Here is a 13,905-nt window from a genome sequence, read left to right on the forward strand (position 1 = left end):
TGGGGTGGTGTAAGTGCTTGTACTGTGTTTTTTGTGGGAAAGTTGCTTTTTTTTACTAGTTAACTGTTTTAATGATTACTGCTGCCAGGCTTCCCAGGGGAATTAAGCATCTTTTTGGCTTAACCATGGAAAAACCTATTGGTTCCTTGGTTCTTCCTTCTTCCAGCAACAAAAAGAAGAAAATGAATAGATAGTGACTTAGTCAAAGATGGGTGGCTCTGCTATGACCATTTCAGGTTCCTCAGGCCATTCATATTTTCTTTGGCTCCCTCAAGCTTAGTTCCTACATCAGCCATGGACCTGGGACTCAGCACTTCCCTGCAGCTGTTGAAATGCCCTTGGTGAGCAAGGGAAAGCACTATTGTCAGTTTTGGGATAAGGACAATGGATGCCCCTCTGCCTAGCCAGAATATGCTGCCTATCCCTAGGAAGACTTTTTTCCTAACAAAAATGGCTCTGCTTCTTCAGAAATCTGTGTCAAAAAGAAGCAAACGCTTAGACAATTTTCTTCTTCTGTCTAAGTCACTTTTGATAGGAATGATTTATTGGGCTTAGGTCAGCATTTAGTTCAGGCTCTTGACCCTTCCAGCTTAGCTGTTTCTAGTTAAAGAAAGAGATTTTTCATTTGCTGAGGAGATTCAAGTTTTTGAACCATTAAATGATTTTGAAGGGATATATTCTATTTTGTCTCGTCAGGTTTTTGATTCACATTCTGTGGATAATGTGGCTTCTGTCAGCCTCTTTGAAGGATTCTTTGTCTGAAGCTCTTTCCAGAATAAAACAGTCATTTCAATAGGAACATAAGGATATTCCACTGTCCCTGAAGAAGAATTATGATCTATTACCACTGAATACGCTCAAAACTGTGTCTGTGCCATAGACAAAATGTAATTGTACTGTGAAACTGTTGTTAAACACACTATAACCTCTGCACTGTTCTCCTAACATATTTCTCATCTTCTCTCACCCTTAATCTCTCTAGTACCCTTCGACCCCTTGGTTAACCCACTTGTAGTGACAGTCGGGGAAAAAAGGAGCCATTTAAGAGTACCGGCCAAAGAGTCATACGGACAACATCACCATCCTATCTAAAACTACAACGTTTGGATAATACTTATTCTTCCTAATCTACTGTAAAAGTCAATGTTACCTAAACTAAAGCCTATTGCTGGTACAGGGCAGCTGTAGTGAGCACAATATCATGTTCGTTTAGCCTCCCTATCTCTGGCCCACCTTTAATTAGTAAGTTATCCTATCCCTAATCTCTGCATCAATAGTTATCTAGTGTGATGTATTTTTAATCCCTGTTCCTCTAAACTTGCAGCAGATTATATCTCACCCCTTGTAAATTCAGGCTAGCAAGGATAGGACTGTTACCTACCTCCCTAAATTGGATAAATACCTTGCCCTACAGTTTTTTATTATACTCACTGATTGTTTTTTAGGGGCTTTTCCTCTGTTTATGTTGGAGCCCTGCTCAGTTCGCCCTCACTACGCTCGGGCTCACTTCCCTCCCCTAACAACCCCATACCCACCCTCCCCCATATAATTTCCTTTATACCTGTCCACTTAAACCACACCCTATCCACTTCGTGATTTAACTACACCCTCCAACCCCTGTAGCTACCTCCCATTCCTAAAGTCCCACCCCATTCATCCAACACCATTAACCTCATCCCCCTCTTCCTGCACTACTCATCCACAAACCCTCTCCTGATCCATCTACTCTTACCCCTACCTCACGTTATAGCCTGCCCTCTCTTGCTCTTCTCTCCCACTTAGTCTACTCCAATATAGAGAATGTATATCAAAATACAATCCATACTCCTAATATCAGTATTACTGACCCTTTACTCTCTCACCTCCTATCTCTCACAACTACCCTCCCCTCACTTCCTTCACTCAGATGATAAAACTAACATCAATACTAAATCCTACAACATCTCACTGTCTGCCCTTACATCTTCCCTCTTACCACCCCTCTTCCCAAAATAAGGCCATCTCCCTTACTAGAAACCCACTCTAAATATATAAGAAAGCCCCCTCTAATCAAACTACCATTCCTCTCTAAACGACTACTCCTGTCAGGCAATATCCACCTCAACCCTGGCTCCCAGTCCCCCACCCTGATAAATGATTTAAACTCAATAAATTCTACCCATCTCCAAACCCCCAGAAGACAGATAACTTTCTACTCCATAAACCTAAGAAGCATAGTCAACAAGGTCCATGAATTCCATGCCTGGCTAACTAACTACTCACCAGACATTGTTTCATTAACTGAAACTTGGCTTAAACCTCATAACCTGGACAAGGATCTCATTACTCCTGGCTACAACATACTCAGGCTTGATAGGCAAAAGAAAAATGGTGGTAGAGTAGCTATTCTTTACTCCAACCACCTTACTCTAGTGAGTCCAGGAAAAACCTACTCCCTCCTTCCCTTCTGCTGAACTGCAACTAGCCAACCTTAAACTCAATAATTTCACTACCATTACCATTGTAGCAATCTATATCCCCCAGATGACAATATAACCATACTAGAAAACATCTTATCCCACCTCGCACACAATATCCAAAATGAAGCCATCTTGATGGGTGATGTAAATATTGATTGGTTCACACTCCAAGCTCCCAACTCAACCTCCTTTATTAACTTACACGGATTTGAGCAAATAATCACCTCCCCTACTCATATCAACAAATCACACCTCCAAAGCTCCCTCCTTGACTGGATTCTGGTTTCCCACCCCAAAAACTACCATAACCCCCAGACCTTTCCTAATGACCTAAGTGACCACTGTCCTATAACAGTAATCAGACATACTCAGCACTCCCCTAAGCCCCACAAGTATATTACCACCCGTAAACTATCAGCCTTCTGCCCTGATTCCTTCATTCACCAACTCTCAGGAATTTAACTGGTCTCACCTTACTACTCTCCCCTTAGCTGATGCTGTTCATGCATTCAACTCTACCTTTCTTAACATCCTTGACTCCCAAGCCCCTCTCCGTGTAGTCAGAATTAAACCCACAATTGCTCCCTGGCTTACTAAAACCACTCGTGCCCTCATGAAAACTAGGGATAGAATATGGAAACTCTGGTTAACATCCTGGACTCCCTCTCTACTACAGACCTACAAACAACTTAGAAACCAAGCCAAAAAAGCCATCAACAATGTTAAAAAGAACTTTTACATTAACCCTTCTAATACCCTTAAATCCAACCCTAAAAAGTTTTGCAACTCAATCAACCAGATACTACACCCTGGAAACCCATCCTCTCCAAACCCTTGCCCAAACAAAACACCTGAGGAAACAGCTATCATCTTTAATCATCACTTCATTGAATCAATAGCCTCTCTAGTAAATTCACTGCCAACAAGCAACAGCTCCTACAAATCCTCTCATTCCTCCTCACTTCCTAAAACCCAAGAGACTTTCTCCCTCAAAACAGTGCCAACTTCTTACATTAAATCCCTTCTATCTAAACATAAACTTTGCTCCCCTTCACTTGACAAGCTTCCTTCCTACTTTCTACAAATTGCAGCAGAACCACTGGCCTACCCAGTATCTATCCTAGTTAATCACTCTGTCTCTGAATCCTATGTCCCCCTCCATATGGAAAACTTTTTATACCTTACCTATTCACAAAGGTGGAAACTCCTCTGATATAACAAACTTTAGACCAATTGCCATACTATCTCCTCTCTCCAAAATATTAGAAAAATGTATCCATAACCAGGTTATACAATACTTACTTCTGGAAAACCTACTAACTCATACTCAACACGGCTTCCGTCCCAAATACAGTACCACAACCGCACTAACATCATTTATAAACACTGTATCACTTGCCCGTGAAAATAATAAACTAGTCTCTACCCTGTTCCTGGATCTCTCCAAAGCCTTTGACACTGTCTCCCATCCACTTCTCCTCTCCAAACTAACAAGACTTAATTTCTCTGCCCAGACCTTATCTTGGTTCACAAGCTACCTCACTCACCGCCAGCAATCAGTTAAATGACTCTCTGCACAATCCCCCCTTCTCTCAGTGGAGATGGGTGTCCCCCAAGGATCCATCCTCGGGCCTTTACTCTTTAATATATTTACCAACCAATTACACTCCTCATGCCCCCACTCATCACTTGTTCAGTATGCTGATGACTCCACTGTCATCACAACTGCTGACAACCCATCCTACCTTCACTCTTCAACTCAAGCAACATTCAACTCCATAGAGGCATGGCCCAGTGATAACAAATTAATTCTCAACCCAAAGAAAACTAAGCTTCTCCTCTTTCTCCCCAAGAACCTCTCTAACCTCAAATCCACTTTCACCATCCAGTCCTGTAACAAGACAATCATATCAGTAGAACCCAGTTCAAAACTACTGGGTGTCACCATAGACGATCAGCTTAAATTTGATATTCACATTACTAATTGCATAAAAAAGACGCATCAGAAACTCGGACATCTGTACCGAAACAAGAAATCCCTTACTAATAGGGCCAAAATAACTCTCTATCGTGCTTTTCTTCTTCCCACCCTACTATAACAGCTGCCAAGTATTTACAAATCTAAACTCTACACTCCTCACCAAACTAGAAACCACCTACAACAAGGTTGCTAGATTTTCAGCAAACCAAACCTATAAGACACACCATTGCTTATCTCTTAAGCAACTAGAATGGCTAGAATTCCCCCATCTTCTCAAACTACACCAACTTCAACTGGTCCACTCCATACTAAATGTGCCATCCTTTTGTCCTAGCCTAACATCCCTCTTAACCAAGTACTCTCCTGCTAGATCCCTTCGTAGCTCTGACCAAGACTTGCTCCAGATTTCTAAACCTAAAAACAAAATGGGCCACTTGCTCTATAGTTACAACCCTGCAGCTTACTGGAATAAACTCCCCCTTGAAATCAGGTCACTAAATCACCCTAAACCATTCAAAGCTGCCACTCATGAATATTTTAAGAAAAACTGGACTTGCCACTGCACTCATCCACCATGACCTGTCTTCTTCCTTATGACCTAAGTTCTGTCTCTCCCTGTAAGTCCATCTGTCTCTCTACAATCACCTCTTGACCTTACAAGTATTCATAAATGTCTTTTAATTTCCAGTCATGTAATTGCCTGTTTGCATGAGTAAGTAAAATTCTTTAAAATGTATGTTTACTTAAATGTTATTACCTAATCATGGTAAGCTAACATGTCATTGTATCTTACTGTGGAGCTTTTCTCCCCGGGTCTCTGCTGAAAATGAGCCACTAGCTCAGTCAGACCAACCCGGTCAACAAATGTAAAATAATAAATAAATAAACTTTCAGGAACCTACTCCAGTTTCTCCTTTTATTTTACCATTTAAGGGTGCTTTTGTCTTAGCCTGTAACTTGCCTAACAGCCAGCCCGCTGAACTCAAGAAAGCAGATAATTTGTATGATGTTTCTCAAGCCTATATTTGTTCATTCATTCCAGATCTGATCCAGCAACTATTGCTTTAGTAAACCCAACTGCTGCTAAACATCTGTTTAATACATATTCCTCTCCTTTTATCAAAGAAAGGAATGTGTTTGATGGGTTTGGAAAAAAAAGTGTATTCTTCAGCGGCACTTATTTTTAGAATTTTCAGCAGTGAAACTCAAATGTTAAAGTTTATCCTTACCTCTTTTGAGAACATGAGGAATATAATGACATCTGTTTCATCTTCTGAGGAGAAAACTTCTTTGTGGAACTTGACTACTTCTGTCTCTAAAGTGGCTATCCACTGTTTGAAATGTGCTTATGATTCTGCTGATGTCACTTCCAGGGCTGCTGCCACTGGAACTGTTATGAGGAGGTTTGCTTGGTTGCAAGCTTAAAACCTTCCAGAACATGTCAAAACTGAAAGTTTGAATTCTTCTTTAGATAGATAGTTTTTGGACCATCTGCTGCAGATGCCCTTAAAAATGATGGAGAGAAGCTGATTTAAAGAATCTCTCAGATTTTCAGCCTTTCTTCAACAGTTTTGCCAGTGAATGGGAGGTTGGCATAATGGCTAAGGTGTTAACCTTATAAACACAAGGTGCAGGGTTTGATTCTCACATGAGGTAATTGGCTAGGCTTAAAATAGCCCATGAGGGCAATCAGCCTAGTACTAATCTATGAACCTGAACCTCTACAACCTTTTTCGAAAAGCAAAATAAACAAAGCAGGAAGCTGCTGGTAAACTAACGTTTAAAAAGCAATGGCAGGGAGGTTCCAAAAATAAAGGAGGACCCCCCCCCACCACCAAAAAAAAAAAAACAAAAAAAAAAACAAAGGGCAGTCTAATAAGTCTGAATGACTATTTACAAGACTCCCCTTCCCACCCTGGCATGCCGTTAATCCTAGTAAGAAAGTGTGATCCTCCATTGCTGTCATTTGCAACAGATAGTTTCAGACAGATGAGTTCTGAAAGTAATCTAGCAAGGTTAGAGATGGCATTAGGAGTCTCCCCCTCCTTTTCAAGGATTCCCCCTAATCAGCAAGACCAAACTCCTCTTTTCCCTCCTGTCATTCAGCATCTGCTGTCTCAGTGGGTGTTAGAAGTGGTTTCTCCTCTTTTGCCAGGTGAACAGATATATTCAAGAATGTTTTTAGTGTCAAAGCAAGAAGATTCTTGGAAAGCAGTTCTGAATATTTCCTTTCTGATCCTGTTTCTTATCATGCACAAGTTCAAAATATTATCCCTTCACAACAAGTTAACCTTTATTCCCCATTTTAGTTTTCTGGTGACTAAAGATATATGTTATTATATTTCTTGAGGTGTGGATTTCAGACATTAATTCTTAATGTTTTCTGTGTCTGGATCACATTGTCAGGTCTCTGTTTTATCCATTGGTTTATCCACTGCTCCAAGGGCATTCACAAAGTGTCTGATTTCCTGTGATAGCATACTATAGACAAGGTATTCACATTTTTCCTTATTTAGCCAACATGCTTATCTTTGCAGAGCCAAAAGTGTCAGGAATGTCTCACCTGAGTGAAGGATCTCCTACTCAGACTGCGGTTCCAGGAAAACATACAAAAGTCTTCTTCAATTCCTTCTCACAGGATTGTTTTCCTGTATTGTATCCTAGATACCTCAGTTCAAAGAGCATTTCTTTCACAAGAAAAAGCATATCTATGTCTAGATCTGCTTTTGAGTTTTTCTACTCAGACTATTGTCTCGGCCAGGGAATTTCTCAGAATTCTAGATCTCATGGCTTCTGTGATTCTCATGATCCTTTTTGCAAGCCTCAGCATAAAAAATCTAATGGTACCCAAAATCTGTATGGTCCCAACACCAACATTCACTCATAGTCCAGATTCCAGTTTTGGGATTTGTGAAAAGGGTGATTTTTTGGGATGGAGAGACTTAATTTGTCAGAATTCAGGTCTCCCATTCTTGGTCAGGCAGCAGTAGTTCTCCATTTTTTTTAAATGACCTAGGGCATTTACCACAAGCCTCCTCACAGACTGGGCCTACTCACACAAGGCAGGGGTCATTTGATACATCCCACCTTGAAACAACTTCAACTGACTTACCTGAATGATAGAATTTTGAAATCAGTTTCAAATGTCCATTAGCACTAATGTTAGCATTGTGAAAACATTTTGATCTTTGTTGCTTTACCATGACCATCTTTTTTTTCCCTTTGAATCACTTCATTATGACCATCTTTTTTATTTGCATCATATAAAATCGGTTTAATCTGCTTGCTAGCATATCAGACAGTCTTTGTGAAAGCAGTATAATGTTTGATAAGAGCAAAATGCTGCATACTTAAGTTTTTCATTTTAAAATACTGTTGTCTTTTGTACCTATAAGAATATTTCAGCTTGACTTTGGTAGTAGTAATAGAAGAAACATAACTGGATGAATCCAGTCCATCTTCTTCAAACCATTCGGACTTTAAAACTTTAGTGTGCTTCAAATCCTCCACTTTGCCCATAATGCATCTTGCTCCCAATACTCACATAAGTAGGCTTCAACTTCTCCCCTTTCCCCATCAATGCACCTTGCACTCAATACTTTCCAAATGTTTATTTCTGGTTATAAAACTCACACATGACCCCAAGCTTTAATTCTTGTTTTGTTTACAAATCTATTTTTTTTCTTCAAAAGAGTTCATTGGTTCATCATTCATTTCTGATTTTCAGGTCAGATGTTTCGTTTTTATAATCTTTCTGTTAAAAAATGTATTTGTGGGCCAGAGGGTTTACCTTGGTTTTACACCCATTCCCCATTGTTTTGTTTTTCTGCTATTTTACTTCATTATTGCTGCTAGTATGCCTTGTGGTTACTGTGCTGTTTTTTGAATTCTGTTTGTGTCTATGTTTTAGTTCTGTGCTTAGTTGTGGTGGTTACTACAGAACAGTGTTATAAATTTAAGAAAATCAAGACTCTGCCACAGGACATGCATGTACTTTGTGTTTCTTGCTTAGTAGCTGAACAGTAGGAAGTAGGCTGTAAAATTTAAACGTTTCAATAAGCACACTTTGAGAAAGGAAAAAAAATAATTTTAAAGGAGTGCTGCATTGTAACAACACCATCCATCCAACCACAACCCCTTTTCCCATTTTTGCACATGAGGTCAGGGTGTCACTGTCACTTCAACAGTGACAATCATTTAGTGCCAAGGTTCACACTGCTAAGTGGCTAGCTCTGCAGTGGCTTTTTGTAATAACGCTTTAGTGGAATATTCTTCTGAAGAGCACAAGTTTCCAAAACCTAAACATAAAAGACAAAGAGCAGAAAAGACACCAGGATCCAGAAAGATCTTGGTCTTCCAGTGATGTTTCTCCAGGGCTTCCTTCTTTACAATTCTCAACCATGCATTTTTAACTTTTAATCTTTGATGTTTCAGTACATTTCAACTGTAAACCAACATTCAGCATTCAAAGCATATTTGAAATTCATTCAGTGATCAAATACTGTGGGATCAACAGTTGCTGTGGCCTCGTGTTTAAAAAACATAGTAAAAGAGCAGAAGTAATCAACAAAAAATATGTTTACTAATGTCAACAAAGTATTCCCATCTGTATATTTTAATAGTGGTTACATATTTGTAGCAATGCTGTTGTTAGAGGCTTCTTTAACTTTTTTTTTTCAAAGCCACAAATAGCAGCCAGAGAGTCACAGTTTGCAGACCTCTGACTGAGAGTGCTGGAAGAACGCTAGTATTGCTTGCATTGATGGTAGATCAGGGGATGTTAAATATCTCACGGCACCTATCTGAAGTAATAGTAGGGAAATGTTTCCTGTATAAATACTACTTTGGGTTTCCCTGAGAATAACCCACAAGCCAAGTCAAGCTAACCAGTTGAAAAAAGTAATTAAATCATAAATAAAAAATGAAGCTGTGATAATATTTTTTTCTGACATCAGTTGTTTTGTAAAATGGTATTAGTAAGAAAAAAAAATGCCTACAAGGGTGGGTAGTACTGGGGAATACTGGATTGCCCTGAGGTATTTTAAGGTCTAGTGTTGAAGGCATAGGCCCTCTTTACCTCTTGAAAGTCCTATATTCATTGATGGTTACTTATGGCATGCACTTAAAACTAACTTGAATATCTTAGTAACTAGAATAACTAGAATGCAAACGAGAATTATAGCTACACACTGCAATAACCAATGTCATTTAAACATGACAAAGCCTAACCTTAAATCCTCTGCCTAACTCTTAAACTCCATCTGTAACTATAATCCTAAACCTCCCTCACCCTAAAACAGAATCCCTAACTGAAATCCTAAAACCTGGTCCCTAACCCTAAAACTCTGATCTTAACACTAATCCTAAAACACTGGCTTTCCAAGATAGCTGCACAGTGATCAACATCTTAATTTCAGCTCTACCAGTGTGAAATAAAATGAAACATAAGGACCAGGAATTCTGACACTTTCAATAACTTCATTTACTGGCTACTAAGTCCTACCTGGATGCCAGAAAAGAAGAAACTAAGAGCCTGAAAGAAAATCAAGTAGAAAAGGTGACTGAGATGAATCCTGCAGCTTTTCATCAAAAAGCATTTCAAGTTCCAGCTGTGATACATGTCATGGCTTCCAGTAATCTAGAGGAAAAACTAAGTCAGATGTGCTTAGAACTGATTAAAATAAACAAAACACGGAATGAGCATATCAACCCAAATAACAAAAAGGGTAGAAAAAATGGAAGAAGATTTAAACATGTATTCAGATGAGCTGATAAGACTGCAAAAATCAAAGGTCAAAATGATTAAAAGGCTGGCCGAGTATGAGACTGCTTAGGAAGAGATGTTTCAAAAATGTTAGAATTAGAGGACAGAGTGCAAAGGGAAAATCTGAGATTTTCTGCTACATCAGGGAAACCAGAAGACTGTATTAATTTTATGAAGGTACAAATAAGCAACTGGACTGGCATTCCACAGCAGGAACTGTTAATTGAAAGGACACACTGTGTTTTCTCCAAATCTGACCATGAAAAAGCAGCTAAGATCTTTATTAGTTAAGATGCAAACCTACTAGCAGAAAGAGTTGATCCTGACAAAACTGTGGAAAAGATAAAAGTATTAAAAGTTGGTGACAGTAGAATGTGGGAAATGATTATTCACTGTACACCAGGCAGAAGGGAAACACTTCTATTCCAGTAATCAGGGGTTATAGAGAGGCATGTGTGATATTCAGGTTGCTCTGTTTGACTGTCTCAGAATATTTCTTTCTGGAGATAAAAAAGTACTTTTTTGATGCAGAACAGGCTAAGGAGAAAATAAAAAAGTATGTCCAACAGAAGTGAGCCACCAAACAAAGGAGTACCCTGCTTATCATTCCTATGATAATAAAGTACAGAGAGAGACCTTTGCCAGTGAAACCGTTTCCACTCTTCTAAAGGAAATGATTGAGAGACAGAGAAAATGATGAGTTGACTGTAAGAATCTGGAGTAACTTGGAATTGAACCTGAATATAGGAAAGCGAGATGAACAGGAAGAAGACCAGTAAAATGGAAAATAGTGACTAAATGTGAGACTGCAGATCATCAATCACATTTGTGAAATATAGCTATATAAGAAAAAGAAGAAAGCATGGACTTTTGTTGACTTTGTTAAACTTGAGGGAAACTGAAAAGCATTTGTCTCACTTCATTTAATTAATGTTTGGAAGGACACTGAGTGTAGGGGAGGGGAAGAAGAAGGGAAAATGTAACTGTTAGTAAAATAATTTATGTTCTTAAACAGTATTTCTGTGAAGCTTTTCATAATATAAATTGCATGTATTATAATAAAGTATTTTTAATTATTCTTTGCCTTTTTTCTTATTGTCTTTTTTTGGTACTATGAAATGTAGGCATTATCAAGCAAAAAGAGAAGAAAAGCTAGACAAAAGCATGTTTAAGTTAATAGGCTGTATGTAATATTGGGTTGTTGAGGTGGGATGGTGTGCAAAGGTATACACATCATAATATATGTAGAACTGATATGTTTTCTTTCTACCTTTGCATAGGTGAATGCCTGAATTAAGAACATTGACTTAATCTTACATTAAATTTGAAGTGGGAACCAGCAAATATGACAACACTGAATATAATGAAATTTTTTCCTTTAGCAGAGAAGTAGCTTGTCTTTCAGGCTGCAGCAGAGTACTGCATTTTCTCCTTACATTTCCATAGACAAAAGCTGATAATAGGGCAATAAAAGCTGGAACACTGGTTTATTCAAGGCTAAAAGTTAATGTTTTCTGAAAGCATGCAAGTTTTCACATTTGGGAGGGGAATAAAGATAAAAAAAGAACAATACACCACTTAGTGTAAGGGAAAGCACAGGCAAATAACATGCATCTTAGCATGGATAACCTCCGTTTCTGGTGAAACTAAGGGCTGTGTTAGCAGCCGTCTGTTTGGGACAAATGTTCTTACTAGAAGGGTTAAACTTCATTATTTGAAGATTTACATAGTTATATGTATTTGTATTAACTTAACAGATTATGGGGGTGTTCTGAGGGTTTTTTATGGTTTTATTAAAACAAAAAGTATTTTAAAATGTGTGATAGGGTTCCAATGACAATGATAAGAAAAGACTGTGTAAAGGATTAACCTGCCCAGTCATTAGTGGGTGCATGTGTCGCAAAAGATGGAAGTAAACATTTAAAAAAGCTGCCGTATATAATAGGGAGAGTCATGATTTCTTACTGTAATGGTGCTGCTTTCCATATTATCTTAGAATGTTAATAGTCTCACAGGTATAGACAAAAAGGAAAGAATATTTGAAGTGCAGAGTGCAAATAACAGTGCTACAGGAGACACATTTGGAAAGAAGTGAGTGCTGTTTGTTGTGCTGAATACCTAACTGTCAAATAAGTGCTCCATTGTACTGTTTTTTTTTTCTTTTCTTTTTAGTGTTGGTTGTGTTTTCTTTTAGTTACCTGGAGTTCATGTCATCCAAGAAGGGAAAATGTCAGTGTGGGGGGTAGATTCCCCAATGGGATCATCACAAGCAGTATCTATTTAGTTTGGGTGATTCCCATGAAGATACCTCTTGAAGTATTTGTAAGGTGTTTGTGCCTAAGACTCTCTGAAGCCAGTTGTCTTCCCTGGCCATCTGTCTTGAAAACCAGAGGTTTATACAGTTAGCCCAGGGTAGCATTGTTGGAATCTATTAACCCCGAGGTTCTACCACTAAGCAAGAAGAAGGTCAAGAAATCTTGGCCAGATTCTTTGGCTGTCCAGTCTCCACCAGACGTCTCTCTAGAAGTGGGTGATAGCTGTATAGTCTGCCCACTGTCAACTTCAGATTCCTCTGCTATGACCTCATTGGAGGCCGGCATGGATCTTTCCTTTCTCATGTCTTCTGAGGCTTTGCATGTGTCTGCTCCAGACATTGAGGGTAAACCGTGGTTGATTATCCCGGAATACCCTAGAGGGATTCAGCAGATTCTGGTTAGGAAAAAGGTTCCAGATATTCTTATTGAGATGGCCCTGAAGCCTCCCCAAGGGGGTTTTGTGCCTACTCCACCTTAGACTTCTACTCCTTCCAAAAGGACTAGGGAACCTGATTCCTTGGATGAGGATTCAGAGTCTGATGTGAGGGGTCTTTGTCTTACTCTTCCCATGTGCCTTCTTCCTTGACTTATGGCTCCGATGAAGAGGAATCCATTAGCCCTGAAACCTTTTTGGAGGAGCTGTCTTTTGGGGGCACAGTGCAAAGAATAATGAAATATTTTAAGCAGGATTCTTCTCTAGTATCTGACATCCAGAAGAGGTATTATGAGTTGCCATCAGGTGGACATGCTTAAACCTTCTGCAGTACCTCCTGTTCTGGTTGCTTTATTAGACACCTTTATAGCCACCTGTAGGACTCCTGATTCTCAGCCCCCTGCTCCTATAAAACATGACAGGTTCTATAAGTTTCCTGAGGCTTGTCAGTTCCTGTTTAAATGTCCTTCTGCTGATACTGCTGTGATGTTAGTTTACTCTGACAAGCCTACTACATTTTTTCCCTCTATCAAGCTCTTACTTTCAGATAAGGATAGTAGGGCTATGGAGAGGACTGAAAAAATGGTCAATGCTGCAGCCATCTTGGCCTTTAGGGACATTAATTACCAGACCCACATGACAAGATATGCTCTGGTCTTGATTGCCCAGGCTTATCAGGTTATTTCTGACTTCCCTGATTCTGAAGGAAAGTCCACTGCTCTTTCTGTTGTGTGTTCTACCTCTCAGGTGTATCACCGCTTTATCAAATGCAGCTATGATACTGCTGATGCCTCTTCCAGAGCTGCTGTCTTTGGGTCTGTCATGAGGTGTTATTCTTGGCTTTATCAGCAGTCATTGTCTGAAGACATTATGTCCAAGCTGCTGGATGCTCTTTGGATAATAATAATCTTTTTGGTACTACCGCTGCTGCTATGTTTGTCTCTCAAGAAAAA

General features: G+C 39.2%; 1 protein-coding gene across 4 annotated transcripts in view; it reads left to right on the top strand.

Annotated features, from left to right (window-relative positions):
- Positions 1–13,905, top strand: part of EHBP1 (EH domain binding protein 1) — a 3,513,379-nt gene that overhangs the window by 1,269,838 nt on the left and 2,229,636 nt on the right. The window lies entirely within an intron of this gene.

The sequence above is a fragment of the Protopterus annectens genome, chromosome 1.part2 (assembly GCF_019279795.1).
Source record: "Protopterus annectens isolate FY-2018-M chromosome 1.part2, PAN1.0, whole genome shotgun sequence".
Classification (NCBI taxonomy): Eukaryota; Metazoa; Chordata; order Ceratodontiformes; family Protopteridae; genus Protopterus; species Protopterus annectens.